Here is a 15,421-nt window from a genome sequence, read left to right on the forward strand (position 1 = left end):
GGATGAATAAGTGAACGAATGAGGACGGGAGGGGGAGATGCAAATCAGGAAGGCCTGATGCACATTTTAGCGTGGAAAATGGCTTCTCTGTGGCCCGTTGATATTAATCTACGACAGGCTTTATGTAATACTCCGTATTTATGAGTCTCTGGGTACTCTATCGAGTAGGCCTTACTCTGTCGAGTAAGGGTGAGTTGCGTTTTAAAATAGTTTCTGACCTGTTGGGTACTCGATCGAGTAACTAGGATACTCGATCGAGTAAGGGAGCACTCGATCGAGTACCTTAGCTACTCGATCGAGTAGCCGGTTTACGGGGAGTTATTTCTCGGGTTTTGTTAATTATGCGATTAAGGTATATAATCTTTTCCGTCATTGTTCTAAACACTTTTCAAAACCTAAATTACTGTCAAGAGAGAAAGCAAAGTACGTTCTTCACTTTAATCGCATTGTTAGCAAATTCCGGAGTTTGGAAGGTCGGATTTCATCGTTCGTTATACCGTTGAGATCCTTGCGTCGAGGGTAAGACCTATGTACCGTTTTTATAGTATTTCCTTTAAGTTGTTTAAACCCTAATATGGGGATTTGGGGGTTTTGTGTAGATTGTGATTTGGTAGTGTTTATGTGTTTGTATGATAGGAGGAGGTTTTGTTGAAGAGGCTTTTTGATACAGCTGTTGAGACCGTCTGATAGTTGTACTTTCCAGGTAGGATTTCCTACTCAGTATTAGTCCCATAATGTGATGTTGATGTGTTGTGGTTGATTGAATAAGATAGTAATTGTATTGTGACGGTTGTGATTGTGATTGTTTGTCTCTGATTCTCGAGACGCGTTCTCGGCTGAGTGGAGTCACTTGCGGGAGTGGCTTCACGCCCTAGTTTCGCCCTTCGTGGAACCCGCCACGGAAGGGGATGTGCACATTAATGGACAGGGTTATCGCTTATTATGAGGAGCGGGGATTTGGTGGGTACGGCTGCGGTCCCCCACCGGGGGGTCTAGTGGACGATCGGTGATTGAGATTGGTGGGACCGATGTGATTGTGTGTGTGACGGTGTGAGATATCTGTTTATCGTATTGTTGATATATATAGATTATGTGATTAATCGACCCGTGTTGTTATTTGTAAAACTGCGGTGATCCATTCGGGATGGTGAGCGATAATTGAGCGGAGTTTGAGTTGAGTCACATGGGATTCTTTGGGATTGCCACCTTTGTCGGATGATAGAAGTTTTCATCTGTAGCTTAGTAGTTTAATAAACTTTACATTTAGTTGATTAGACAGTTGGTTTGAGAACTTGTACTCGTATTTTGGGATTTGGCTTGATTTGTACTTTTCACTAAAGTTATACTATTAAATGTTGTTTCGTTATTGTCTTATGATTATTATGCCTCGGGTAACCGAGATGGTAGTATCCTTATACCTGTGTGGTCCTGGTAAAGCACTTGGAGTATGGGGGTGTTACAAATGGTATCAGAGCGACGATCCTGAAACCTGTAACCAATAAATCTAATGAATATAGGGAGTCAATTAAAATGAACCCGGGGTAAAGGTTGTAGGAGCTAATGCAAAGGCTTGGGAGACGTCCTGATATCGCGAACTTGCCCTACAATTTTGAACCGATCACATGGGGGGTGTATGTCGAGGTCGTATGCGTTGTTTGTTAGCTTGTGTGTGGATGTGATGAAGTATGTGTAATTGTTGGATGTTGGGAGTAGAAAGTTGAGAATGTGAAAGAAAGATTGATGAGATATATAGAACTGTTGTTGGAATGAGAAGCATGATGCATGTTTACTATGTGGCGTTTAATAACATGATAGAGTTATTTTGTTGATCGTATGAAGAGTTGTGTAGCATTATATGCTTAGTTATGATATAATGTTGGGATTTATAAAGTTGTTTATAATGTTGGAATATGATATAACATGCGGGTAGCGTTTTTGAGTTAGCATGACTCGATCGAGTGGGACTGACTTGATCGGGTGGGTATTTGACGATTTTGAATCCAGAATCGTGTTTTTGGGCACTCGATCGAGTACCTCGAGCACTCGATCGAGTAGGGGGTTACTCGATCGAGTAGCCGGGCTACTCGGTCGAGTATGTTAGAGGTCGAAGGTCATTTTGGGTCCGGAGTGGAGCACTCGATCGAGTATGATGGGCACTCGATCGAGTAGCCCGCTACTCGATCGAGTAGGTTAGGGAACTCGATCGAGTATGTCCTGGGCAGCTTGCTTTCGTGTTTTGAGGTTTTGGTACGTATGTTTATATCCACCCCTTTTCTGATATAGTTTCAAGATGCCGCCTAAGAAGAATGCTTTGTATGCGAGAGCTGAGCTTATGAACATAGATGATATCGTTAAGATGTTGGAGCATCAGGATGCTCTTACGGAGGCTTTAAAGACGGTGGGAAAGGATAAGGATAAGGATAAGGAGAAGGAGGTTGATCACTCTAAAATCAGCCTCTATATAGCGAGGTTTAACCCGAAAGAGTACAAGGGGTTGGGGAGCCTAACCTTCTTGATAACTGGCATAGAGAGATGGAGAACATACTAGATTTGGTTCTTTGTCCGATGAAATGAGAGTAGAACAAGCTGCGTTCTACCCGAGGGAAGCGGTGGCAAGTGGTGGGATACGGTGAAAGTGAGTGCTAAGGAGTTGTATGCGAACCAAGGTTTACCCGCTATACCTTGGGAAGAGTTTCGTAAGGCTATGAGAAAAGAGTTCGTGACGGAACATGTGAGGAGTAAGTTGAGAGAGGAGTTCGATGGGTTTAAGATGACATCTGACATGTCCGTGGCCGAGTACTACAGCGGTTTAATGAGAAGTCGAGGTATCCGAGGATATGGGTTTGAGTGAGGAGAACTGGCGCTGAGGTTTGAGAGGGGTTTGACCCCTAAGATCATGGATAAGTTACCCGTGGGAATCCTTGCGACGTTCGGGAAGCTTATGAGAGAGCTGGAAGAGCGAGAGGTTAGTAGAGATGGCTCAGGAGAGAGTGGGTGTTGAGAAAAGAAAGTCTGAGAGTGAGGGTGGTGGCCAATCTAGTCACAAGAAAGGCAACCACAATCAAACTAGAGGGTTTTCTTCTGGGTCAGGGTTCAGTGCTGGGGCTTCCTTTGGGCGTGGCCGGGGAAGTGTTAGTGGTAGTTGGGGAATGACCTCCTATAGTTGTGGTGGTGTAGGCCACAAGAGACATGAGTGCACAAGTGCACCTGGAACCTTCCAGAGACCTGCGCAGAGCTATGCGAGCAATAGACCGACTGGATCATGGGCAAACCGGGGAAGTCAGAGCTATCAGAGTGGAGGCAACCGCAACGGCGGTAATTCTTATCAGAACCCACCGACGAACAACAACAACAATCAAGGGTCGGGTGTTAAGCGGACCACATCAGCCAACACTGTCCAGGGAGGTGGACAGAAGACCAGTGGAAAGCTGTTCATGATGGAGAAGAAAGTAGCTGAAGATGATGCACACGTTATCACTGGTACTTTTCTTGTTAACGGTATTCATACCTTTGTTTTGTTGGATTCGGGGGCGTCTCAGTCGTTTGTATCTTCGAGTCATGTTAAACGGTTGGGTTTGAGGGTATATGAGTCTGTTAGTGAGGAAGTTTTTATACCTTCGGGTGAATCTGTATCATGTGGGAGGTTATATAGGGATGTACCTATGATAGTTGGGCAAGTTGATCTACCTGTAGACTTGCTAAAGTTTCCTTTTAGCGGTTTTGAGATGATCGTTGGGATGGATTGGTTGGGAAAGTATAAAGCTAAGATAGACTGTCATCAAAAGAAATTGTCTTTAAGAGGTCCTAAGGGTGTTAGTGTGTCTTATCGTGGGTTTCTGGTCAAACCCAAGGTTAAGTTGATTGCAGCTGTTACTTTGAAGTCTTATCTGAGGAAGGGATGTCCTTTGATCTTGTGCCATGTGAGAGATGACCGGATAGAGAGTCCGACGAGTTGATCGATACCGGTGGTGGGAGAGTTTGAGGATGTGTTTAGGAGGAGATTCGGGGTTGCCACCAGAAGAGAGAGATAGATTTCACAGTTGAGTTGAAACCGGGGACGGGGCCAATATCTAAGGCACCATACCGGATGGGTCCTAAGGAGATGGAGGAGCTTAGGAAGCAGTTAGATGATCTGATAGAGAAGGGATACATTAGACCAAGTGTATCGCCGTGGGGAGCACCAGTCCTTTTTGTGAAGAAGAAAGATGGGAGTTTGAGGTTGTGCATAGACTATAGAGAGAGTCGAACCGAGTGTGTGAAGAACAAGTATCCTTTGCCAAGGATAGATGACTTGTTTGATCAGTTGAGTGGTGCATCAGTCTTTTCTAAGATTGATTTGAGATCGGGGTAACATCAAGTGAAGATTAGAGAGGTGGACATACCAAAGATAGCTTTCACGTCGAGGTATGGCCATTATGAGTATGTGGTGATGCCGTTTGGGTTATCTAATGCACCGGCAGTGTTTATGGATTTGATGAATAGGATCTTCAGACAGTTTTTGGATAAGTTTGTGGTGGTGTTTATCGATGACATCTTAGTCTACTCCAAGACTAAGGAGGAGCATGAGGAGCATCCGAGGATTGTGTTGCTGACTTTGAGGGAGCATGAGTTGTATGCTAAGTTTGTCCAAGTGCGAGTTCGGTTAGAGAAAGTTGCTTTTTTCTGGGGCATGTGATCTCTAAGGAGGGAGTATTTGTGGATCCGACGAAGATTGAGGCAAAGAATAACAAAGTGGGAAGCACCAAAGAATGTTCTTGAGATCGGGAGTTTTCGGGTTTAGTGGGTACTACGAGACGGTTTGTGAAAGATTTCTCCAAGATAGCTAGACCTATGACAGCGTTGATGAGAAAAGAGAACAGGTTTCGTTGGGATGAGAGTTGTGAGACGGCGTTCCAAACATTAAAGGAGCGTTTGACCACAGCTCCTATCTTAGCATTGCCTGAAGAGATCGAGAACTTTGAGGTTTATACAGATGCCTCAAAGAATGGGTTGGGATATGTGTTGATGCAGAACGGTAAGGTGATTGCCTATGCTTCTAGGCAATTGAAGCCTTATGAGGAGAACTACCCTACTCATGATCTGGAGTTGGGTGCAGTGGTGTTTGCTCTCAAGATATGGAGACATTACCTTTATGGAGAAATCTTTAAGGTATTTTCTGATCACAAGAGTCTCAAGTACATTTTCACTCAAAAGGAGTTGAACATGAAACAGTGGAGGTGGATGGAGCTGATTGGCGATTATGACATGGAAATTATCTACCATGAAGGGAAGGCCAATGTTGTTGCAGATGCTTTGAGTAGGAAGAGTGTACATTCTTTGTGTACAGCTCTATCTTTGATGAGGTTGAGAGATGAGGTAGCGAAGTTTGGTATACATATGATGCAGAGAGGAGATGCTGTGGGAGATTTGACAGTACAGCCTGATCTTTATGGGGATATTCGTGGTAAACAGGCTTTGGATCCTAAGATGGTTGAGTGGAGAGCTGGAGTAGAGAAAGGGACAGTGTCTCGATTCTCCATTCATACAGATGGTAGTTTGAGGTTCGATGGTAGGTGGTGTGTCCCTAATGATGAGGAGCTGAAAAAGACAATCATGACAGAGGCACATTGTACACCATATTCAGTACATCCAGGTGGTGACAAGCTATACAAGGATTTGAAGAACACGTTTTGGTGGCCTGGGATGAAGAAAGAGACAGCTGAGTTAGTGGCCCGTTGTTTGACATGCCAGAGAGTTAAAGGGGAACAATGACGACCACAAGGTAAGATTCGGTCTTTAACGAGTACACTGAGTGGAAGTGGGAGTCCATTTCTATGGATTTTATCGTGGGTTTGCCAAAGAGTCAACAGGGTAACAACATGATTTGGGTAATAGTGGATCGATCGACAAAGTCGGCTCACTTTGTTCCAATGAAAGATACATGGACTAAAGCACAATTGGCTATGGCCTATCGAAAGAACGTGCTTAAGTTACATGGAGTCCCTAAGGACATAGTGTCCGACAGAGATGCGAGGTTTATATCAAGGTTTTGGAAGGAGTTGCAGAAATCGTTGGGAACAACTTTGAAGATGAGTACTGACATTTCATCTGCGACAGACAGACAGACTAAGAGAACGATCAAAACACTTGAGGATATGCTACGAGCTTATGTGATGGACTTTGGTGGTAGCTGGGAACAGAGTTTGGATTTGATAGAGTTTTCTTACAACAACAGCTACCACACTAGTATTGGTATGGCACCGTTTGAGGCTTTGTATGGGAGGAGATGTAGGAGTCCGATTTGTTGGGACGATAGTCTTTGAGGCAAAGTGGTTTTAGGACCAGAGATGGTGCATGAGATGGTTGAACAGATTAAGATGATCAGGGAACGGATGAGAGCAGCTCAAGATAGGCAAAAGAGTTATGCAGATCTACATCGCCGAGATATAGAGTTTCAGGTTGGGGACAAGGTTCTTCTGAAAGTGTCTCCTATGCGTGGGGTAATGAGATTTGGGAAGAAAGGCAAGCTGAGTCAGAAGTTTATCGGGCCTTATGAGATCTTAGAGCGAGTTGGGGAAGTTGCATATCGTGTGGCTTTACCAGCTGCGTTAGAGAGATTGCATAATGTGTTTCATGTATCGCAGCTGCGAAAGTATGTGAGTGACCCGTCACATGTGTTAGAGGCAGAGAGCTTGGAGCTAGATGAGTCCTTATCATATCTTAAGGTGCCTAAGCAGATTCTTGACCGAAAGGTTAGGAAGACTAGGAGTGGTGAGACAGTTTTGCTTAAGATCCTTTGGTCTAACCACGAGACCGAGGAAGCTACATGGGAGCCAGAGGAGGCCATGAAAGAGCGTTACCCTTTCCTTTTTGATCAGGTATGTATGGTTACGGGGACGTAACCTTGTTTCTTTTAGGGGGGTAGGAGATGATCGCGAAGAGTTTTTAAGAGTTTTTGTACCCTTTTGTATGTTGTGTCGGTATGGTTGTCGGGATGAGTTTGGGTTAGTAACATGTTTTATGTTGAGTTTTGTTTTGTTTGTTGAGTCGGGAGTGTTGTGGGTGTATCTTCGTTTTGTGGTGGTTTGAACTTTGGGGACGAAGTTCTTTTTAAGGAGGGAAGACTGTAATACTCCGTATTTATGAGTCTCTGGGTACTCTATCGAGTAAGGGTGAGTTGCGTTTTAAAATAGTTTCTGACCTGTTGGGTACTCGATCGAGTAACTAGGATACTCGATCGAGTAAGGGGGCACTCGATCGAGTACCTTAGCTACTCGATCGAGTAGCAGGTTCTGGGGAGTTATTTCTCGGGTTTTGTTAATTATGCGATTAAGGTATATAATCTTTTCCGTCATTGTTCTAAACACTTTTCAAAACCTAAATTACTGTCAAGAGAGAAAGCAAAGTACGTTCTTCACTTTAATCGCATTGTTAGCAAATCCCGGAGTTTGGAAGGTCGGATTTCATCGTTCGTTATACCGTTGAGATCCTTGCGTCGAGGGTAAGACCTATGCACCGTTTTTATAGTATTTCCTTTAAGTTGTTTAAACCCTAATATGGGGATTTGGGGGTTTTGTGTAGATTGTGATTTGGTAGTGTTTATGTGTTTGTATGATAGGAGGAGGTTTTGTTGAAGAGGCTTTTTGATACAGTTGTTGAGACCGTCTGATAGTTGTGCTTTCCAGGTAGGATTTCCTACTCAGTATTAGTCCCATAATGTGATGTTGATGTGTTGTGGTTGATTGAATAATATAGTAATTGTATTGTGACGGTTGTGATTGTGATTGTTTGTCTCTGGTTCTCGATACGCATTCTCGGCTGAGTGGAGTCACTTGCGGGAGTGGCTTCACGCCCTAGTTTCGCCCTTCGTGGAACCCGCCACGGAAGGGGATGTGCACATTAATGGACAGGGTTATCGCTCATTATGAGGAGCGGGGATTTGGTGGGTACGGCTGCGGTCCCCCACTGGCAGGGCTGGTCCAGTGGACAGTCGGTGATTGAGATTGGTGGGACTGATGTGATTGTGTGTGTGACGGTGTGAGATATCTGTTTATCGTATTGTTGATATATATAGATTGTGTGATTAGTACTGACCCCGTGTTGTTGTTTGTAAAACTGCGGTGATCCATTCGGAGATGGTGAGCGATGGTGAGCGGAGTTTGAGTTGAGTCACATGGGATTCTTTGGGATTGCCACTTTGTCGGATGATAGAAGTCTTCATTTGTAGCTTAGTAGTTTAATAAACTTTACATTTAGTTGATTAGACAGTTGGTTTGAGAACTTGTACCCGTATTTTGGGATTTGGCTTGATTTGTACTTTTCACTAAAGTTATACTATTAAATGTTGTTTCGTTATTGTCTTATGATTATCATGCCTCGGGTAACCGAGATGGTAGTATCCTTATACCTGAGTGGTCCTGGTAAGGCACTTGGAGTATGGGGGTGTTACACTTTATCTGCTGCACGTCGTTTGGGGCAAAACTTCTCGTTTGCGTTGCGTTTTCTTACCTCTCTCTTTTTCTATCTTCACTCACATCACAACCACATCTTTCATTTCTTCTTGCCTTTCTGATCTTTTTTCAACACCCAGATCCCATCCCTATTTATTTCAGAGTTTCGTTCTTTTCTTTCTCTTCTCTTCACTCACTCTCCACCTTAGAATCTGAGACCTCATCCATATTTCCACATATTACCTTTCCGTTATCAGACCAATGCTTGCACACAGTAATCCTTATTTACTAACAAAGTACGGTTGTGCGATGAATGCAGACCATTTATACCATTCTCTCGATGCAGTGTATTGCATTAACGCTCTTGCTTTACAACTGGTGTGAGAAGTCGAGGCATTTTCCAGCCAGCAATGCTTTATTTAAAATGAGGAAGTATAAGAAGAGCAAAGACATAGGTTTTTTGGATCTGAGTTCATTGCTCAAATCTTTAACTTTGAAGAAGTCCCATCATAGGGAAACTGGAAATTGTTTATGACGAAACTCCATTTTGTGAGGAACAATAGAAGGCGATCAATATCTGTTTCCACTTCTATGTTGCACTTGATTGCTTAATTAAGCAACTTAGCCTGCATTTATCCCAAGCTATGTGCGCTCACTATAAAGCAAAATTACCGGACCGTGGCATATGTATCAGAAATAATATTTTGTGTGTACATTGGACAAATGGTCTTATTTTTTTCTTTTTTTTTATCATTTGTGTGTTAATCTTTATCCTTCCAACCAGATATGAATCCCCATATTGGAGATGGTTTTGCTGCAACAAAAATTCAAGTTGCATGGAGGTAGAGAAATAAGCGATTGTATCAAAACGAAACTTGAAGGAACAATGTTTTTTAATTGTTATCGAATATGTTTAGAGCATATCTCGGCATCTTGCGTATACATTTGGATTTATGTATGTAAACTAAGTATTACCAGAAGCTATTATTCATCTTTTTCTAATAAAAGAAGTTTTTTTTTCATGAGATACGGAGCTTGACTATTATTTTGACTGGAGATGCTCTGCTTATGCCTTGTTGATTCATTTATGACTGATTATCCCTGCTTAAGACCCGTTTTCTTGAGGGGGAATGTACCCTTCTCACATTTTGACTCCATTATCGATGTTAGTACAATGACAAGATGGATCATAGTTCCATAAAAATAATTCCATTATTTTTTTAGATTGTAGTATGAGGGGCTAATATATGAGCGATATAGATAGAGAGGATAGGAAGGGGAGCAAAAGTAAACGAAATCTCATTTTCACCCTTTAACTTCATTTGTTTTGAGAGAGAGATGCGAGGAAAAGCGGATGAGATCGCATTTTAACCCATTAACTTTATTTTTAGAAGACAAATTATTTCAAAATATTAAAAGACAATTATCTTCCCTTTAGTAACCTGTGATGTAAAATTAGATTAGTTTGAATATAAATTAAAGAAAACAATGTTAGTTATGTTAGAGTAAGAAATGTGTGTAAATATTTCAATTCTAACGCTTGGTTCCTTGGCCCTTGCCAATAAGGTGTATTAACTATCTTTGTTCAGTAATGTCGCTAGGTGAAGCGGTAACGTTAGTTGCAGATTTGCTTATGATGGCTTTGTCATATTTTAGCATATTTGATATTTTTTTCTTGCACAAACTAATTCTCTATGTATTCAGATCCCCTGAGCAAAACCGCAATAAGTAACAAATGTAAAATACACTCATGTTGATGACAAGATAAAAAAATGTATATATTTGGATGGATGAAAATATAATATCATTTTTGGATTTTTTTTGTTATAAAACCTTTTGTTTCTCATGAAATAATTAAGGGTTTAGAATTCTTGCTAAAATCAACAATTGTATTCATCTTACAATTATAACTCTTTGTTTATTACGTGCTTAGGCGTCATTAGTCGACTTTTTTTCTATTACGGTCGCTCTACCAGTTTCAAACTACTGATGGTGTTACCCAACAATTACTATCTTTAAACTACTTTTATCGTTACTAAATTTGGACATGCTAAGATACACCGCTAACAAGCAACATCTCGTAATTCACAATATCTTGGGGTATCGCGCGCAAAGCGCGCGATACAACAACTAGTAAAGATAAGTGTAACTTTAATAATAGAGAAAAATGTAACTTTAATAAAGAAAAATGTAACTTTAATAGAAAAAAAGGGTAACTTTAGTAGAGAAAACTGAAACTTTAATAATAGAGAAAAATGTAACTTTAATAGAGATAAGTGCAACTTTAATAGAGAAAAATGTAACTTTAATAGAAAAAACTGTAACTTTAATAATAAAAAAAATTAACTTTAACAAAGAAAAGTGTAACTTTAATAGAGAAAAATGTAACTTTAGTAGAGAAAACTTTAATAGAGATAAGTGTAACTTTAATATAAATAAGTGTAATTTTAACTTTACTAGAAGATAAAAATCAACAAATAAAGAAAAAAATCTGGATTTAACTTTTCAAAGCTAGATCTAACTTTTTTCATAACTAGATCTAAAATTTTAAAAATAATGAGAAGAATACCAACAATCATATTTAAAACTTAAAAAAAACACAAGAAAAAGGAAAAGATAAACAAAACAAAACACAACACAACCATCGACATCTAACAACACCAATACACCATCAAATTGTGACCAAAAAAAACAATACACCATCAAAACTGAAAAAACCAAAAATAAACACAAAAAGAAGGAAAAAAAAAAGTGAAACACACCACCATTAACATCCAACAACAACACCATCACCAACAAAAAAAATGTGAGGAGAGGATATCTTCACAATTAATATTAAAAAAAAAAAGCAAAGTTCCATATCTGGAAAAAAGAAAAAAAAACAATAAGAAGTGGAAGAAAGAGGGGCGGCAGTGGGCCGTGAGGCGGGGGAGTGAGGCGTCAGATCTGTGGTGAGCAGCGTGGTGAGCAGCGTGGTGGTGGTGCAAAGCCGTGGTGGCGTGTGGTTTGTGGGTGGTGTTGGTGTCGGGTGGTGATGTGTTGTGCGTCGGGTGGTGGTCAGCAGAGAACGAAGGTGTGCGTGAGGGTGAGGGTCGTTGGTGGTGGTGGATGCGTGGTTGTGGCGGCCGGTGATGGGTAGGCTGGGGATGGGTAGGTCGATGGTGGTGGTGTAAGGTAGTGGAAGCTAGTGAATTAATTTGGCTTTTTTTTGGTAGGATGAGAGTATTTATTTGGGTTTTGAATTAATTTGGGTTTTAGAGAGGGAGTAGAGAAATGAATTGTGTGAATGAGAGAGAAGTGGGTGGAAAAATAAATGTTATATAGTGGATTAATATTTGATTAATGTGGATTAGTAAAGTAGAGAGGGGGAGTGTTTAATTAGGCATTAATCTCTCTCTTTTTTGCTTTCAATCTCAGCCCTCCAACTCCCTCATCCAAGGGCTCTAAGGAGGACTTATGGACTCAAGGGGAGGAGGAGGACTTACATGATCCTAATACTATATATATATATATATATATATATATATATATATATATATATATATATATATATATATATATATATATATATATATATATATATATATATATATATATATATATATTTGATGCGACCATAATTGGCGCATATTTAGCCCCGAATTACCATTGTTTCCATGCTTTTTAGTGCCTATTTGGGTCATTTCTTATCTTTAGTTCTTTGTTTTGCATATTCTTTGAGATTTTGATCCCTTGGTAGGAAAGGAGTAAGAATCTTGCATTTTCATGGCAAAACAAGGCTAAATTGATCATATTCAATGACCAAGCATCAAGGAGAGACAAGACTAGAAGGCCTTTGTACATAGCATAGTAGAAGAGCATTGTTGAGAAAAGGATCCTTGAGTCCCCAAGGAAATCCCCAAGGAATTCATGAAGAAAAGGGAAGAAAAAGAAGAAGGAAAGCTGCTGAACTACAATCCGAACGGATTGTAGAGAATCCGTCCGTCCTTGCGATCCGAGCGTCCTCACCGGGGAATCCGCTCGGATTGCCCATGCCCAGTCCGAGCGTCTTGTTCCTTGATCCGCTCGGATCGTCCATCCCAGATCCGGCCGTCCCGACTCCCAGCCGCACGGATCACAGCACAACACAGTTTCGTTCTTCAAGCTACGAAATGAAGAAGCCCTTCTCTCGGATAATCCCGGAGGCTCCTTGCTCAACTTAAAAAGTGTAATTACTAGTTTAGCCCTTAGTTAACCCTAATGCATCCTCCCTAATTTTCACTATAAATACCCCATTAGTCTAATTAGAGGAGTATGTTCTTCTTATCAATAATTAGTGTAGTTAATATCAATCAAATCTCTCTTCAATATTGTAATCAAATATTAATCAAGTTTTAATCCAAGTTTTAGTTCTTTAATCTCTCTCTTGTTCTTACTTTATTTTGGGTAATTGAAGATTATTTGGGTTATTATTGGGAGATTGACAACCTCTCAATCTAGGATTCAAGTACTTCTATTATTCTTGCTTTATTATTGGAATCATTAGTAGGTATAATCTCTTAATCCCTTTTTAATTATTGCTAATTACTTTCATTTATTCATCATGTTTCATTATGTTAGTATGATTGACAACCTTTCTAGCATGATCAATATGATAATGAGTGAGTAGTCTCTTAGCTAGGGTTTAATGGGTGATTAGGGGAAACCAACATGGGGAATGATTCATGCTTAAATTAATATGCTTTCATATCTTATTTGCTTGCTTGTTTTGATCTTAATACATGCACATGTTATATTTGATGAAATGCTAAGCCTATGAATCCTTGCATTTACTATCATCTTCTATCCTTTCAACTTGACTTGTAAGACATAACCCAACTCGAGTCTTGTTAGACCATGCATGTGTTAAGTAGGGAAGATTAAGTCGACTTGTAGGTGTTGTACAATCCAAGAGATTCGGCTCCGGGACCCAAACTTTCCTAGGATTGTAAGATATAACCCAACTCAATCCATCACAACAATAATTGCTTGCTTATAATTTGAGAACATGTTTGTATGATCATATCCCATGATTCCCCTATGAACCCATGACACCCTAGTGCTTTTAATAAATTGTTTACACCCTTATTTCTTTTATCTTGTTAGTTTATTTTCATTGCTATTTTAGTTTAGTAACCTTCTACATCAACCCAATTTGTGACACCCCTAGACACCACTAGTTACAATAGAATCTTCATTTCAATACCCGTCCCTTGGGATCCGACCTTTACTTGCCTCTTTACTAATTGTAGAGTTGTTTGTGAAGTATAAATTGTGTTTTGTATCGACCATTGACCAACGACCACATATGCTTAATTGTGAACACCAAATGGCTTCGATCAAAAATGGCGCCGTTGCCGGGTACGGTGTTTAATTGATTTAAGATTTCTTTTATTGTTTTTAGTTGTGTCTTTTTCACCTTGGGGAAGTAAAACTCCTCAAGGTTTGTTCTAATTGTTTTTGAGTTGTTTGATATTTTGCATGTCTAGAAGGTTACAAAGAGATTTGTTACCTTTTGACCGTGAAATCGAAAGAACCTTGACGAATAATAGGAGACTTGTTAGGAGGAATTTGGGAGGTGTTGGTGAAGTTGTTCAACCCACTAGTGAGTTTGTCAATCTTTTCGCAATAGAAGGAGAAGAGAACCCATTAAACAATACCACACAAAATCCACCTACAATGCCTAAATTCTCGTCACACTCTATACCCACCGAGGAGGATCTACCAAATGGTACTCCTACCCCACAACATCTTACCGGAAACTTTATTGCCAAGTCCGCCTTCATTCAACTAGTTGAGAGGAGCCAATTCGAGGGAATGCCTAGTGAGGACCCTCATTCTCATATGGAAACATTTTGTGATTATTGTGAAGCTATCTCTCAAACGGGCATGACTCAAGACCAAATAAGATGGGTCTTATTTCCTTTTTCGTTAATCGGCACCGCAAAGCAATGGTTGAAGGGCCTTGATAAGGCCACCCTTGGAATAGATTCTTGGAAGAAGCTAGCTCTAGCTTTCTACAAAAATTTCTACCCACCGGAAAAGACTAATATGCTAAGAGCTCAAATTACGGGTTTTAAGCAAAGGGATGAAGAATCTTTGTATGAAGCTTGGGAGCGGTTCAAAGGTATTTGTCGTTCATGTCCTCACCATGGACTTAGCGAATGGTTTTTAGTGCAACAATTTTGGAATGGTTTATATGAAGATTCAAGGAACATTCTCAATATGGGATCAAATGGAATGTTCACCGAAGTTGATGACAATCAAACATGGAACAAGATTGAGGAAATGGCGGTCCATAATTCGCAATATAGTAGGCCTCGCAAGGCTACTAGAGGAGGAAAGTATGAAGTGGACACCGTTACTCAATTGGGTGCTCAACTTAGTGCTCACATTGACACAATCAACTTGAAGTTTGAACAAGCTATGGCTAGACTTGAGGAAAGCTCAAAATCATCAAAGCATCATGTCAATGCCATGACGGCATCCTCATCAATCCCAAGCGGGATATGTGAGAATTGTGGAACCTTGGGTCATGACTCAAGTGAATGTAGGGGAACAACCGAGCAAGTCAATGCTTTCCAAGCTTACAAAAGTGGTACCCCTTATTCAAATTTTTACAATGAAAACACCAAGTTCCATCCAAATCTCTCATACAAAAGCCAAAATGTCCAAAACTCTCAAACAACATACACTCCACCACCCATGAGAAATCAAAATCAAAGACCCTTTTTCAATCAAAACCAAGGTTACCAAAATCAAAATCCATACAATCACCACAATGACCAAAGTTTTGATGTCCAAAAAGCGGTCCTTCAAATGCAAAAGAATCAACAAGAATTTTTCACCCAAATGCAAAAAGATAGCCAAGCAAAAGACACCACCATCAACAACATTCTAGCTCACACCAAGATGTTGGAAACACAATTGACCCAACTAGCATCTTCGAGCTCACAAAGACAAAAGGGGCAATT

The 15,421-nt window shown here is 40.4% G+C and overlaps 1 non-coding gene across 1 annotated transcript; it reads right to left on the reverse strand.

Moving 5' to 3' along the window:
• Nucleotides 1–14,498: 14,498 nt before the first annotated feature.
• Nucleotides 14,499–14,605, reverse strand: LOC141654318 (small nucleolar RNA R71). The gene has a single exon (XR_012547879.1). It is a non-coding gene; the product is annotated as a small nucleolar RNA R71 (small nucleolar RNA).
• Nucleotides 14,606–15,421: the final 816 nt, after the last annotated feature.

Source organism: Silene latifolia, chromosome 4 (genome assembly GCF_048544455.1).
Source record: "Silene latifolia isolate original U9 population chromosome 4, ASM4854445v1, whole genome shotgun sequence".
In the NCBI taxonomy this organism is placed as follows: Eukaryota; Viridiplantae; Streptophyta; class Magnoliopsida; order Caryophyllales; family Caryophyllaceae; genus Silene; species Silene latifolia.